This window comes from Lissotriton helveticus, chromosome 7 (genome assembly GCF_964261635.1).
Source record: "Lissotriton helveticus chromosome 7, aLisHel1.1, whole genome shotgun sequence".
In the NCBI taxonomy this organism is placed as follows: domain Eukaryota; kingdom Metazoa; phylum Chordata; class Amphibia; order Caudata; family Salamandridae; genus Lissotriton; species Lissotriton helveticus.
In genome coordinates, this window is record NC_136068.1 from 1,299,739,211 (window position 1) to 1,299,755,306 (window position 16,096).

The window sequence follows — 16,096 nt, forward strand, 5'->3', positions numbered from 1 at the left end:
GGTATAGTCCACTGGGATAGCTGCACTGCCACCTCCATAATCAGTGGCAGTGACTTGCACTTAATATGTGTTGTTTGAGACTATGTCTCTCAGTGGAAAGGCACCTTAGTCCCTTTTGTGGCCTACTCTGAAATGCTCCCCAGCCTGCAGATTGGCCAGGCGCTTTCGTCCTCTTCCACTTTAACTTGACCACTGGGGGCCGGATTGGACTCCCTCCCACCGAACAGCATCAGCATGGTGGCACGCACCCCCAGGGAAAAGCACTGTGACCAGTCATTGTATTTCAGGCATACTATTCTATTAGCGTCGGTATGGCCGTATCATCCACTGGACATCAGTGGGGAGGACCCCACTCACCCCCGCTATAACAGTCAGGAGCTCTCTGGAATCACCCAAGCACAGCACATGGGTCCCACTTTTCGGGACCTTCCACCTCATTTATTTGCTGAGCAGGGTGTGGCAATCCCCTTTATGCAGCAGCACAATCACGTGGGAGCACCACTGCCCGGTCCAGCATCCAGCAACAAGAGCCTCTTGTGGAAGAATGCTTTCAGAGATACACACACTCTCAGCGCCAGGGCAAAGCGGATACTCTTCAGGCAAGTATGCATCAGTCTCATGGTTGTCAAGCAGCCTTTGCTGCCATTTGATTGTGCTCATGGGACAGTGTCTTAGCTGCACAGGGGCTCTGGTCACATCACACCATTTTGCTGCTGCTGAATCTCAAGAAGTGAGCACCTTCAGGACCCTGAGCATCAGAGTTTTTTGCCTGGACCGGACCAGCGCTCAATAGTTTGCTGCTGCCCTCCGCTGGTCCCATATGTCTACTGCTTGCGGGCTGGTGTCGCCTTCTCGGTACCCCCAGCTAGCCTCTTCCTACACCAGCACTCACCAGCCCAGGGACAGTCTCCGGGAACATGCTGTGTTGTGTCAGTTCGAGCTGCACAGCCCCATCGTCTGGTCCAAGGGCCCCAGCAGCCTCCAGTTCCGGATTACGATGACTGGCTCGGCCCAGTCCCCATCTTCAGACTCCACCCATCCTGGTGGCTCCAAAGGCTCCGATGGTCGGACACACAGCCCCCAGCAGTCCAGGAACAAACCAGCCCAGGATGTCGTCAGATTATTGCAGGATTATGGTTTTGCCAGCGGAAACTCCACAAGTAGCGTCCAGTTTGCCATCTCGCTTGGCCACACCCCTCCTCCTTTCCTGTTGCATATAAATGCGCCCACCACGTTTCCTCGGCTGTCCCCATCATTCCAGCAGCATGGGTGGGGCAACATTACATCACTTGCATACTTCTGCACTTTGCAGTTGCCTGAGTGCACCACTCTTCTAATTGGTGCTGACACAGTCAAGCCACTCACCCACTCAGCCAAGTGACCAAGGGCAGGATTTATCAATATTTCAAGCAATGTGACACAGCAAGACAACTTTGCGACAATGAAACTCATGCAAATGTAACTCACCCAGCACAGGATTTTACTTTCGCTTTCCTTTTGGGGCATGTCGTTTTCTATATCCCAGTATGCAATCAGTATTCCAAGGACCAAAATTTTAAGTAAATATATTGGACTAGAAGACCTACCAGGTTTGGAAAACTTGTGGTCTCATACTCATACCCTCAAATGGCTTGTAGAGATCTATTTTATTTTAGAGATAATACAGTTTGTAAGTGGTCCCATGAAGCAGTGCAGGCCATACATAAGCATGGACCCTTGTGGCCTAGGAAGTGGCTTCCTCTGTTTAGACAAGTCGCCTCTTCCTATAGTCTTCAGTATTTCTCTGTTTCTGTTAGGTAGCTCAGTGTATTGAATATTGTAATCTGCGGGTGAGCAGGTAAAATCTTAACATGGCTAACTCAATCGGGCATCCATCAGAGATGGTTGCATTTATTGTCTTGACATTAAGCAACCTTAACTCCTGATACCACAAAATGGTAAGATTGCTGCTGCAAATGATATTTCAAAAATGTAATTATATTACTCTTGAGTAGGAAGCACTGATTCCGCTTTAATTTGCTGACTGCATTGTAAATCCTCCAACTACTTGTGGCTGTGTTTCAGTGGTGTAGCAAGGGGGCAGAGGGGTGGACCGCTCCAGGCGACATGAGTTTTGGGGTCGGTAACTTCCCCCCAAACCTCCCGCTCGTACCTGCGGCCGTCGCGGCGTGGTAGATGCACAGGAAATACCAGCCCCCCCACTCTAACATGCAGCCGTTGTGGGAATCTGTCAGAACACCCCCACCGTTCTTACATGCCGCCGCGGGCGGCAAATGCCGGGGCTGTCATGAGCGGCCAACGGGCTAGCTACGACACTGCTGTGTTTTGTATTGCAAGGTGATGGATGGAGTGCTTTCATTATTCTCAGCCACTGGCAACCGCTCGGGCTGAAGTCCAGTCTACCATTTTTCACCCATCATGCCATTCTAGACAAAGACCCACCTTTTGCAAATCAGTATTGACCCAGCTCATGGGCGTAAGAAGTGTGGGGGACGCGGGGGATATATCCCCCCCAGAATTTGAAGTGGGGGGACACGGGGGACAAGGGTGGGGGGACGAGGGGAACAAAAGAATTTCCCCTCTCCCCTCTGTGATTCTCAGTGCCATTAGCACACGAAAGCGCTACCGTTAACGTTAATGGCCCTGAACTTTACCTGTGATCTACCTCCAGTCGCAGAGGCCACCCGCCCTCTGCCCTTTGTTATGCTGTAGTAAGGCTCGCCCTCTGCCCTTTATTATGCTGCAGTGAGGCTCACGGGCAGAGAAGGAAAAAAACCCTGTCTCTTTTCTTTCCTGCACAGAGAAGTGTCAATTTCTCCTGCGCTGCCTCTGGCAGCTGCCCTCCTCCGAGTTCTTTATTTTAAAAAGTTTTATATAGCGCTGGCTAGACCCGGAGGTATCAGAGCGCTTTACATGAGCATTAGATCATAGTTACAGGTTACATCGTTATCAAGGTTACACAGTTCTTAGAGCATGGCAACATAGTTACTTGTAAGGTCAAGATAAACAATATGCAAAACCAAACAATAAACCAAACGTTCTCTCTCTTTATTCCTCCCTCTCTTTCTGTCTCGCTCCTCCTCGCTTGCTTTTTTTTAAGAGACAGCACTTACCCCCTCTTGCCCCTCCTTTCCTTTATTTGTTCCCCTGTCAATTGATTCCAAAAAAGAACGAACCACTTAGGATGGAAATGTCATCATTTTCTGACCCTTTTCTTTTCCAAAAGACAATCTCGAAACGAAGAGAAACAAGTAAAAAAATACAGAAACTAATTAAATAACTAATTAAAGCAATAAAGACTGGTCACAAACAGGCCGGATTGGTGTTATTTACACCCACGCACATTAGCGCCACTTTACAGAGTTTGCCAGTGAAAGCGCTACTTTCTATTTACCTTCTTTCTTTGAACAACATTGTTTTCCCAGGGTGTGGAAGTGCACCATTCCTAGAGGGACTGCAATACCTGGTTGATGGGTGGAGTGGGAAACGTTTAATGTGATCTTTTTGAACAGTTTTAATTATTTTAGATTATAAAATGTGTACCACTGCTGGTTGTTCAGGAATGTGGTCTTTTTAAAGCAAACTGCTTAAGGTTTGTAAGAATAAAAGCAATGGACATTGAAACGGGTCCCTTCCGGGTCTTGTAGTCAGGCACAAACACTCACTGATGACTGAATAATGAGTGTACAAGCGTTAAGGTAACCATGTTGTTCCTGCTTACATTTCATATGCTTTGCTTGCATTCCCTACGAGTGTTTGCTTTTTCCAGGATGCTATTACTTTTTTTCAGGCAGCATATTACCCTTGTCTAGTGCATCATTTGAATTGAGTCGCAGCACAATTGGATTGTAGCTGAAGGCAGTGCGAGTTTCTCTCAGTGGGGCAGCATGGTGTTCAGTAGGGGAGAGGATGTGGCACTCTGACCAGAGCTGCAGAATTTTGAACTGCAGAACCAGGTTCAACCTTTATGACCAGTCCAACAGCCCACTCTCTTGACAGAGCATATACCCATGATACACCTTAGAAGTCCCCCACAAACCTTAGAAACCCTCGGTGTCTTAGCACCAGCAGGTAGACCCTTGCGGTGGCAAGTATGCTTAAACTTGAAGGACTGTTCACCACAATCCATACTGAAGTTTACCTCCAGTCTTTGTGGCAGGCATACAAAGAAGCACACCATAGAGCGACAATGACTGTCATCGAAGTCACAAGATCCTTGAGGCCAGTCCACTGCACCCATTAGTACCTCCATTGGCCTTTTTCAGCAGTAGTAGTGCAACTTACCAAGGATTGTCAATGTAAGATTTGCATGCACATCAAACTAATTTCGCAAACTTCATGGTGTCTGCTTTATGCACAAGCACTTTTAACATGTGCTGCCTGCTTATGGGCCACTGAAGTTATGCAGCAATGGAGGGCAAAATTATGGCGCAATGTTGACTAAATTATGTAGTAAAAAAAGGCTACAGAGTAATGCGGTACATTTTATGATACTTTATTTTAACATTTGTATACATACTAACAGCCTCTACAAAGCTTTTGCACCATTAGTACCTGTGTAACATTCAAATGCAGCAGTGAGAAAGGTGATTAGTCAACCTTTGCAAAGGGCCCTCCACTTCGCAGCAACATAACCTACATTTGTTTTGTAATTTTTGATCTGTTTGAGCTACAAACAATTTTTTGGGTGATATCGTTAGATTATGCAATGGATGATGTATTATGTGGCAAATATGGTACAGCCATAATAAAGTGAAAAACATTTGCAAATTAGGATATTTTGCCATTCATGTTTGAACTGCTGTTGTGGAACAAGGGAGACGTGCTGATGACAAACTCCATGGCTGGAAGACAAATGGCTTTTGATTCCACTTTTAAGCGTATTTGGCACTATCTGTGATTGAAAACATATCCCACTTTGTGAATGTATTTTAATGTCAATAACTCATATTGAACCTTAAATAAACATGTGTATCTATTGCTTGAATTAACTGGTCAGTAAAATGCCAAAGAAATACTAAAAATAGAGAGGTTTTGCTCTTTCTGGCCACACCTCTGACTCTGCCCACAGACCGAAATCTCAGGTTATTCTCGCCCTCTGATTCTGCGTCCACAGTTTTCCTACTTTTTTTTCCCACTTCGGCCACTGCTTCCTGCTTATTGTGTCACAGATCACAGGCCTGCTAGGGCATCTTCTTGAAAAAATATGTGGCAAGTGCTTTAGTACCACATGCCCTCTGTGCTGTCTCTTTGTCTTTGTCTGTGACAGCTGTGGGTCTTCTTAAATAAGGGACCCTCAAGTGGGCTTTCAAGGAAAAAACTATGCTTTTGAGACTACAAATTGGATTTTTAGCCGAGTAACTTTACATTACAAAGCGACAAGTGGACAAGAATCACAGATGAGGTCATCAGCTCTTTAGCCATCAGCCCTTTGCATTCTGGTACTTGTAGTTTTACATTTCCTACTATAGGCATGGCCTTTGAAATCCAGTCTGCAAAGTGAAGTGGGCCTAAAGAGCCTACATATGACATGTGGCCAATTGGCAGCTAGGAGCAGAACAGCTCTAGGCATGTGTCTGTGCCCAGGATGACAGAGGGATGATGGCTCTAAAAGAATGCAAGCTGTGGAATTCACTTGTCAAGAACGTGGGGCCAGTATGAAGACTTCTGGATTGGATATCAGGGTGCAACTTAGCAGACAGGTGTAAGTTCTGTGAACACCACTGGTGAGGCCTCATCTGCAGTCTTAGGCCCAGTCATGCAGGTCACTTCTAACAAACCATGCAAAATGATCAATGAGCCACTCAGGGACATTTTCAGACACCCTCTTTCAGGGGAACAAAGATGTGCAAGAACCAATAAAACACTGAGGAAACAGGCCTACCCCATCAACACACTCAGGAATGCTTGCCAACTGAATTCTGTATAGCTTCTGCAGTTTCTCATTCATGGCTCCCCCCCACGTACCCTCCCATGGTATGCAAGAATATAGAGCCTCTACAGGCAGGAGTTGTTGCTTGAACCCCGTGCCATCGAATTTCTGGAACTTTTCTTCTCAGGGTCCCTCGAAGCTCTCAGCCAGTCCAGATTCGGCGAGGGTTCGCCAGCTTGCCTTGCGACAAGCTCCCTCTCAAACTTATGTAAGTCAGATTTCCAGAGCTTTCCTGCGGGACGGGCTAGGGATCCAGGCCGGCTCGCAGTTGAAGGTGGGCTGCTTGGCTCCCGGTTGGTCCCGGTTACCTTTTCTACGTTCAGAATTAAAAACTTTTACTGACCTTTTACTTGCGGGGGTCCCTCGATGCTCTTCACCAGGCTGGTTTAGATGACAGTTCGCCGGCTTGGGTTTCTGCCTATGCCTAGTCAAACTCTGGAAGTTGGACCTCTGGAGGTTTTCAGGGGGAGGAACCTGGACGGCAGGCCAGCACCCGGTTTAGGGTCGCCAACTTGGATGGTCAGGTCAAGTCGGTCCACTAATGGAGCTTTTTTCCAAAGTTGCTTCAAACTTGTCCAAACCTTTGGGACATTTTCCTGAAGTTGCCAAAAGGTTCCCAAAGTGTCCAAACCTTACTCCAAGGGTCTGGTATCTCCATGATGGTCCTTGAAATTTTGAGACTTCAGTTCCCACAATCCACTTGGACAAAACCCTTACAAATTCACTGGTAGTTCTACAGGCTGGGTATTCTTGGTGGTGGAGGTACAGGTGAGCTCTGCTAACCTGTAGCTTGCAGAGAGTCCACTCTTTTGTCCTTTTGAAGCAAGGTAGTCCACAGGGCTGTAGTTCCAGATTGTGCAACAAGCGGAATCTTCTGAGTGCAGGGCCTGGTTGGTGCAAATCAAACTCCTCAGCAGGGACCCTTCTTTTCTCAAGTTGCAAGCAGTATAATCTGAGAGGGTCTGTCCCACTCAGATATGTATTCCAAGTGCTCTGGGTCAAGCAGGAGGTCACTCCTGTCCAATGAGGTGCAGGGCAATACCCCAGGGTATGACCAGGCCTTCTAAAGTGTGGCACTATTTTTCACAGAGAGGACAGTTTCTCCATAATTCATCATGGTTGATTTTCCAGCAGAGGGAGCAGAACTAACAAAACCAGCCTACAGGATGGCTTCATCTGCATAGGTCCACTCCCCTTACATCTGGAATTTCCTCCTTAATCCCCCATCTAGCTGTGGAACAGGGGGAGAGGTGTAAATGAAATTGCTTTCTCCAGCTTGTCTCCTCCTTCCCTTGAAGAGCATTGTTCCTACCCCTCGCCCTGGCTCTGGCATTCCTATGCCCAGCAACCTCTCCTCCCTGAAAGGCCTCCTAACCCCAGCGGCTATTAATACCTCTTCAAACAGCCATGCTCACCCACTTATCTTTGAACAATCAAGGCAGAGCACTAGAGGGCTACATTTTGGCTTACAGACAAGAAAGTCTTATAACTTCTTCTCTATAAATTTTAGAATACACTCAACAGTACCAAATTGTTGCATTTGTCGTTACCATTCCACTGAGTCCTTTAATCCTAGTTTTATGGCTTTCCTTTCTCCAGTTATTAATTAATAATCTCTTGCAATGTGAACCTATGGGCTGGGGATCTGCAATGGAAAAAATGAACTGGGCAATTTCTCCAATACCAGGGCATATAGAACATGTTTTATAAGGACCCTGCTTATCCCCACAGCCCCCCCTCCCCTGGAACACCTAGAAAAGACTTTAGGGGTTCTGATTATATCAAAATATTGCAGATCCTCACTCCACAGTGCTCCTAGCACAAAAGTCAGGTTGGGAAGCACTTTACTACAATATGGGGAGTGCAATGTTCAATTTCACTAAACCCAGGGCATATAAATCTCATTTTATAAGGGTCCTCTTTATAGATATCGAACACCCCCACCCCCACCCCTGGGATACCTTGGGAAACTCTGGGGATACCTAATATGCTCCAACATTGTAGTTTATCCATTTTTAAGTGCCCCAAACACAGAAGTCGATTTGGGCACAATTTGCATTTTAATAGCAGTCCTGCAAAACAAGGCTGCGTTTAAACTATCCTCAGGCTTCAGAAGTTCACACGTGCAAGTGCAGAAAGGCTGCTGGCCTCTAAACTGCCATGCCATATTATATACTAGGGACTTAGAGGTAGTTTTAATCCCCCTGCTCTATCGTGTACTAGGGCCTTATAGAGAGGGGAATGCCAAACCTAGTGGTACCCTAACCCATAGTGTATGTAGGTGTTTTCACTTTTCACTGTATTTTTGAGTGTCTCTTTCAGCATAGCACCAGCCTTGGGCCTGGTTAGGCAGAGCCCAGAGTCAGTTACCATCAGTAGCAGTCAGCAAACAGTTGAGGGGGGTGCCCAGGGCAGAGGATGACTTTCCAACACTGGAAAAGCACAAAGTCAGAATTTAAACATAACACCACAGTTGGGGGTGCTCTATAATAATCAGAATGGATTTCTATCCAAATGAACCCATCTTCCAACATTAGGCTAATGAAAGACCGGGGGGAAATCATAACGGTCTAATCTATGCCTTGCAGTTTTCATGTAGCTCTTTAATGATGGTTAATAGCTCACTGTTCTATGTTAGGATTTTACCTTATAAACTTCAAGTAACAAAAGAATCTCTGAGACAAAAGCAGTAACCCACTGACCTATTTACATTATATGCACTTTGTGATCTGCGTGGTACACGTTTTTTGCAGCAGGCATATTAACCCACTGTGCCTACCTTACCTTGAGTCAAAACATCCACTCGACTCTCTGATCTCTCTGAACAAAGAACATTTATCACCAGAGTTATCTTCACATTGTTATTGTTGACTGAAAATTGCTGGAGACCAGGAATGCAGCAGCAGGTATTTTTCAAACCATAATGCCCTTGCAAACACGACACCCCCACCCGAAGTCGGCGACCTTTGTTTGCTTTGTACATGAAGATGCAAGATTCATATACATGTTTTTTAAACTGCGACTACTGCCTGGCTTTCTCAATATGTCACTTCAAAACTATGCGATTGTATTTGTTTAACGGGTGCGCGGTCTCACGCAACAGGTGATTTGTATGGGGTCACTGGAAAGTCCATAAGGTTGTCCCTGTCCCCCCCAGAATTTTAGTGCTTCCTACGCCCCTGACCCTGCTCCTCGTGGGAACAGTCTGTCCCTTACTGCCAGGTGAGGGACTGCCAGCAACCCTTGACTGATTGTGTTTCATATAGCAGCATAAACTCCCTTGAGCATTAAACCGAGGTAGGCCGTCCTCTACAGACTAAGTCATGCATCCTTAGAGGTGGGTAAACCAACACATTTACAGGAATAGCCCAGCCAGAGCCGGACCAAGCTGTGGCTCTAAGTGCCCATGCCTCATTCTGAGTCATGAAACTATTTGGCATGATAATCATATCGTTCACAAAGATCACTGCAGAATATGATAAGGCTCAACAAAGTGATTTCTTTAACAAGCTGAAGCGTTTCACCTTTGTACATCAGATTGTTTGAGGAATATTTATTAAAAGTGAGAGTTTTTTTTAACATCCTGCCCTGATAGCACGTCAGGATAACGTGTACCCTATGTGTGACCTAGATTCATATTATAGACAAGCATTTGCAATGCAATAGGTCTCGCATTAGTAAAAGTTTGAGCTTTTGGCATTGCAAATAATAATGCAACACCAATAGCTGTAATATTCAGTAATGTGAGACCTAAGTATGCCACTATGGCACAAAATGCACACACAGATGACAGAACAATGGGAGTTCGTATTTGGTAAACAAAAGATATGTGATTACGATGTAAGCTATAGAGACAACACATAAAAAAAATACAACATAATAGAGGGTCGGAGTGTTCTTAATTATTAAAGAGATTTGAAATGCCAATATGCCAAAGGCATCACCATGTTACTAATAGGAGCTTCCTTCACAAACAGTTACAGCAGTTCACAGTTAATTCGACAAACATCCCCAATACCCCTGGTCATAGGCAATTAAACATTACTTATATAGACTAGTAAATAAATACTTGACAGTGAAAAACAGTCCTGCACACACCACCTACATTAATACTGCAGCTTCCGGAACACATACCAGAGAAATAGTACATTGCATATTGCACAACTACACGCTGGTAGTATGAATGAAGTTAGGAAGACGCGGTTAGTAGGGGCAGTTATTGAGAGTATGGGGCAGAATCACAGAGGCAGGAAAAGCAGAGCGACTGGAGGTAGGAGGGAGCTGTTACTAGGGTGGTGTTTGGGGGTAATAGGATAGAACCACTGGGGCAAAAAGGGCAGTATCCCTGGAGTTATGAGGGCGTAGTTACTAGATGTGGTTATCGGAGGTAGGGGGTAGAAGCACTGATGCGGTAAGGGCAGAGTTAGTAGAGGGATGAGGGAGCAGTAGGGGTGGTGATTATGGGTAATAGAACCCGAGGCATGAGTGTGCATGGGGTGGGTTCAGGCATACAGAGCCCGCGGTAGAAGTAGGTTGTGGCAGGGCGCAGCTATAGCAGGTAGGGGTGGGTACAGTGTTTTTGACAGGGCTACAGGCACCCGGGGAAGGAGTGGGCAGGGACACAAATACGGAGGACAGTAGTAGTTAGGGGGTGGATGGGTACAGATATTGGTAGTGTTAAAGGGACACAGACACGAGGACAGGAGCGGGCATGGGGTTAGGGACACATACATAGGGCACAGCTGGGTATAGGTTTATGGGCAGGGCTACAGAGAAAGGCAGGGGGACAGGAGCGTATAGGGGCGCAGAGAGGAGCGGGTAGGGGCACAGACATGAGCTGAAACACGAGGATACTAGCGGCCAGGGACACAGACACGAGGATAAGAGTGGGTGGGATTATAGACACGAGGAGAAGGATGGCCAGTGAGTTAGGGACACATTGACATGGGGAATTAGGGTATGGGGTAGCAAATGGCAGCCTCTGGTGGTATGTTCACAGCATAAGAAGCAAGCAGTCGAGAAGGGAAGTAGCGCTGCAGTACTCACCAGGTTCTTGGGGGTGCCGAGGCGCTTCAGCTGGTCCAGGGGCAGCAGCTAGTTGGAATCCTCTGCTACATGGCGGCAGGCTGATAATGGTGAGTTGCCAATGCTTGTGAGCCTGCTGCAGTATTATCATTAGCACCGTGCAGGCAATTTATCAATCGAAGTGATTGGCATCGAAAGGCAACGAGGGAAGGAATGCATGTAGAGCGTCTAGTGCATACAACTAAGGAACATCGCTCAGCAGCAGAATTCGGAAGAAAAGCGTGCAGTTATATTTTGCAATGAAGACAGGGTTTATTATTAATCTAGCACAACAGTGCTCAAAGGACTCCCATAATTACGGCACTAACTGCTGATTAGATATAACACATTTAGATCTGCAGCTTCAGTGGTCGGGATTTTTCCTGGAGAATGCGTCATTTATTTACTACAGAATTTTTACAGCGTAAAACAGGCTGTTTGGGTCCTTAATTACACCAAGCGCTACAGCCTCACCACTAATCAGACAGCCGGATACATATTCTAGTGTCCATTTTAGTCGCTTATGTCGCTGCCTGGGATAGGTTTAGGTACTCGTGAGAGGGCGGGCTGCAGAGATTTTCTCCGATGTTCATTAGCTTCGAGCCTTTAGAGCCTGGCTTGGGATTGGCTAGATGCATCTCTGCAGGTTGTTCATTGGCTCAAGGGTCCCGCGCACTAGCACGGGGTCTATTACTGTATCTCCTCGCAGCAGTGGGCGGTTACCGATGCTCGCTCTTTGAAAGGCGCATGCCCGGGCCTGCAAGCCTCGGTAGACCGGCCCTTGCGCTACAGGCAGCCGGAGCGCACATTTAGCCGTGCGGCCAATGGGCACACAGTCCAAGCTCCGCCCCGCAGCGCCTTCCCTGACGCCATCCGCTGCCGTTGAGGAGGATCCTCCCCCCGCAGACCGAGTGAGTGGGGGATTCTCAATTTGTGCAGATGAAGGCACAGTATCAATGTTTATTTCTTTAACGGACCCGCTATTGCGGGCTGCTCCAACGATGGGGCGAAAGTGAAACTGCATGCTGTTTTGCCTGCGGGACAGGAGATGTGCGCGTGCCTGTACGCGTGCGGCCACAGACCCCAATCACCGAGCGTGCCCCGGTCTGTACCACTTGAGAGGCAAGTCGCTGACAATAAGTCTCGCTGGCGACAGCACTTCATGCTGCATCGACAGGGGCGACACCTAAAAAAGCAAGATTATAGGCTATGAAATTAAATGCAAGAGGTTTATGTAGAACACAAAGCCTGACCTCTCACAATTGAAAAAGCTAAACAAAAGGAGGCTCAGTGAAATCGTGTATTGCCTGGGAACACATAATTTGGTCAAGTAGGGATTGATCACAGATTTGCCAGTTTCACACTGAGCAGTTCAGCAAATGGATGAGTACCTGTTCCTGCCATCGAAGATTAATGCAATGTCCTTAATGCTTGGAGGAGGAGAGCAGTATTCACTTTTCGTTTTTGGCAGTTTTACATAGCGCGGACCTTGCCCAAGGACATAACAGCACTTCACAACAATCACGGACTATATTACAAATTGTTTTCTACACAAAGAGACCTGCCATGATTTATGGGATGCTGAGCCAAGGCCAGGATTTGAACCTGGTTCCCCATGTTATAGGTGCATCTGGCTTTGGGTTTGAGGTTCCAGTAGAACCTCAAACTGAGCAAGAGCAAGCCAATGCTTGTTTTTCGAATGTCAATGACAAAACCATCAATTTCTTTGCATTCAGTGCTGTCTATTTTTGGTTCTTCCTCTAGTTGGTCTTTAGAATGTTACATGGGTACTGCGTGCCCCTGGTGGTCTGCTCTAGACTCGCTCCTTGCCCGAGCTCTTCTCATTCAGAGCTACTAGCAAAAAAAGAATTCTATTTGTATCTATTCATTCTGTTAATCAATTTTATTGGCATGGTACAGTCTGCGTCTCCAGAGAGGAAGATGTGCATTACTTAGACTTAGCTGTTTCTCTTCTTCATTATCTTCATTACAGGACTAAAGAAAGCCATGAACAACACAGACTCACATTTTTCTTAATTATTGGATTTAATTTTTTGGCCATCCTGAATTAGCTTTTTCCGGAGCTGAAATATGTTCACTCGTCCATTCATCAACGAAATAAAAATATCTGGATGAACACAAGCATACAGGAAACCTTTGTGATGTGTTTTGGTGTGTATGCTTACTTGTGTATACATCTACATGAATGCCTGTGGGCATGTATACATGCCTACGTGTATGCGTGCTTGTTGGTGTATCGTTCATGTGCATCTTTGGTCAGGGCCTGCATGCATTCACCTCTGAGTGCAGACAAAGGCCATGGGCAGCAGGGTTGGCAGTCTAACACGTCAGGTCCTGTGGCCAACTAATGCTGCACAAGGCCTTCAACCCCACAGGCACTCCCAACAGGTCTGGCCAACATCATCTGCACACAGCCTTCTGCCTTAGTGGCCTGTCACAGGGCCTAGCCAACCTCTGCTGTGAACAACAACTTTACCTTTGCCCTCTTCTTTATCTTTGTCCTCCCTGTCAGAGTTTGTTGAAACCCTAGATCCCTGCACTGGGCTTAACTTACTAACAGTCCTTCAAATTCCATGCAGATTCAAAAACCTGCGCAAATGTTATGAGCAAATTAGATCTTTTTTAGTCCCCTATAACTGTGCAACATTACAGTTTCTAGTAAGTGAACATTTTTGATAAGGGACGCATTTTGTACCAATTCAGCAAATTTGACTAAAGTCATACGCAAGTCAATATACATACACTCACAGAAATATATATATGTGTGTGTGCATGCATTTTTGTATACATATATATACATATATATATATATATATATATATATATGTGTGTGTTTGTGTGTATATATATATATATATACACACAAACACACAAACACACATATATACATATATATGTACCTGAGGCTTGCTCACGGGCTCTCGTGAGCAAGCCTCAGGTAGAGGTGAAACGCGTCGGGCGTTTTTTGGTTGCAATAAAGACGCTTGAAACTTAATCCAGCCTCGAGTGAGTGCATCTACAATTTGCTAATTTCTGATTAGACCAGTTCTCATGTTTTTCGGTTTGACTCCACCGAAGTACTTGCACCGCGCCACATTGGGAGCGCTGACGTCCGCCTGAGTCGAAACAAGAGTGAATATATATTCAAGACAGCGGAGGCTGTCGAAACGCGTTGGTTATTGCTTTGTTTTGTACCCCAATGGATTGAAGAATAAATTAACAAGAACACTTTCCTGTGTGGATTGCAATTAATTAAGCGACTCTAAGCTTTCCTCCACCCAGAGGAATCGTTGTTGTGATGTGTAGCGGTTGGGCTCAACCGCAGGAGTAACGCGGCCACGTTTTGCAGCGCCTATCGGGAGAGGAAGGGAGCCATACGGTTGGAATTATTTACTTCCCGAGGTGCTCACCGGTGAACTTCTTCGATAATTCTTGAACGGATTTGTGTGACAACAGCGGACGGAAGGGAGCGGACCTACACCTACCACGGTAGGTCTACCCCGAGGTAAGAGTGTGTGGCCGCCGAGTACGTCTGCTTTGTCAATACGTTCTAAAGACTGTTGATTTAAAAAACGTCTACACCACAATAGAGTGAGAACCCGGTTAAGTGGCAGACTTGTTTTTCGGAAACACAGCGGCATAGCGCTTCAAACTTAGGAGCTTGCAATATGAAATATCCCAATGTGGATATAGCAAGCTGAAAATAAAAACGCATAACAAACTGCTTGTCTCCATTAGAAAACGTCAAAAATCAATCGCATGTAACCACACCTTAAAAACTTAAGAAGGATAATCGATTTCAAAATAACGTCCAAAGAGGGGGTAATTTCAAAACACAGCACAAGATGGATATACGGGATGCAAAAAGGAAAGAACACATAAATGCAATGTTTGAAAAAGGAAATATGGAAAAGACCGTAGAAGTAACTAAAGAACAAGGGAAAAATGACACTAAGGAAAAACTCCGATCATGGGAGAAACTTAACAAAAAAGAAATAAACAAGTCATGGGAATTGATTACTCTACAAAAATATCTTGAAGTGGAAAGAGTCCCTAGGGGACTACGCATATTACTGATGCCTAGCCAACAAGATGCAACAAACGACCTATTACAAGAATGGGGGGAACATACTTTAAACTCCTCATTAGGATTAATTAAAATACTGGTCAAGCATATAGAAATCGCTCTGGACAAGATAAAGGAACAACTAAGAACATTAGAAAAAGAAATCAAAAGTTTGAAATTGAATCCAGAAATGACAAAATTCAAGGAAGATCTAAATAAACAAATAGAAAAACATGAGGAAGTGGTGGGATTAAGAAAACAGACCAAATTTGTGAGAGATGCCAATGACTATACACAAGGGCGAATCTTTACATTCGCCCGCAAATATGACCCTTATAAACAACAAACTGGAAGTACAACCGTATCATCCTCCAGCCTATCCTCCCTCACATCAATGGAACAAAGCGATGATGATTCAAATTTAGACACAGCACAAAGGGCTTTTTTAGGGGATATGCGCCTCGTTCTCAAACAACGACAATGGGAACAACATCAGGGGGCGCAGAGATACACACAAGGCAGAGGAAGGGGAAGGGGGAGATCATGGCAATCCAGATCTGCAAAACCTCAACAAAGAGAAGTAGGAGGAGAAACCGCTACAAACGAAAAAATAGGTACGGAGACCCGGGGAATGAAACAGAAGAAAGGCAAATAAATGAGGAATTACAAATCATAAACCTCTCACAAAGGGCAATCACACAAGCAGAAACCTCTCTCCTGAAAAAAGGAATCAATTATTGCCCAACTCAACGAATTGATATGGCTCAAACCAGAATCAATATGTATTTATACATTAGAAAAATAAAGCTAGCAAAGTTTTTTATGGAAAGAGAAAACAAACCCAAAATCATGAAAACTCGACCAGAACTAACATCCACATTAACGGCCAAGAAGGCAGATGCATACTTGACTCTCATTAACATAAATGCGGAAGAGGGAAATGAAATCCCTCTAAACACAGTAATACCACAATTGGGAGCTGGAACCAGCAATTTGAAAGCCAAATCAAAATT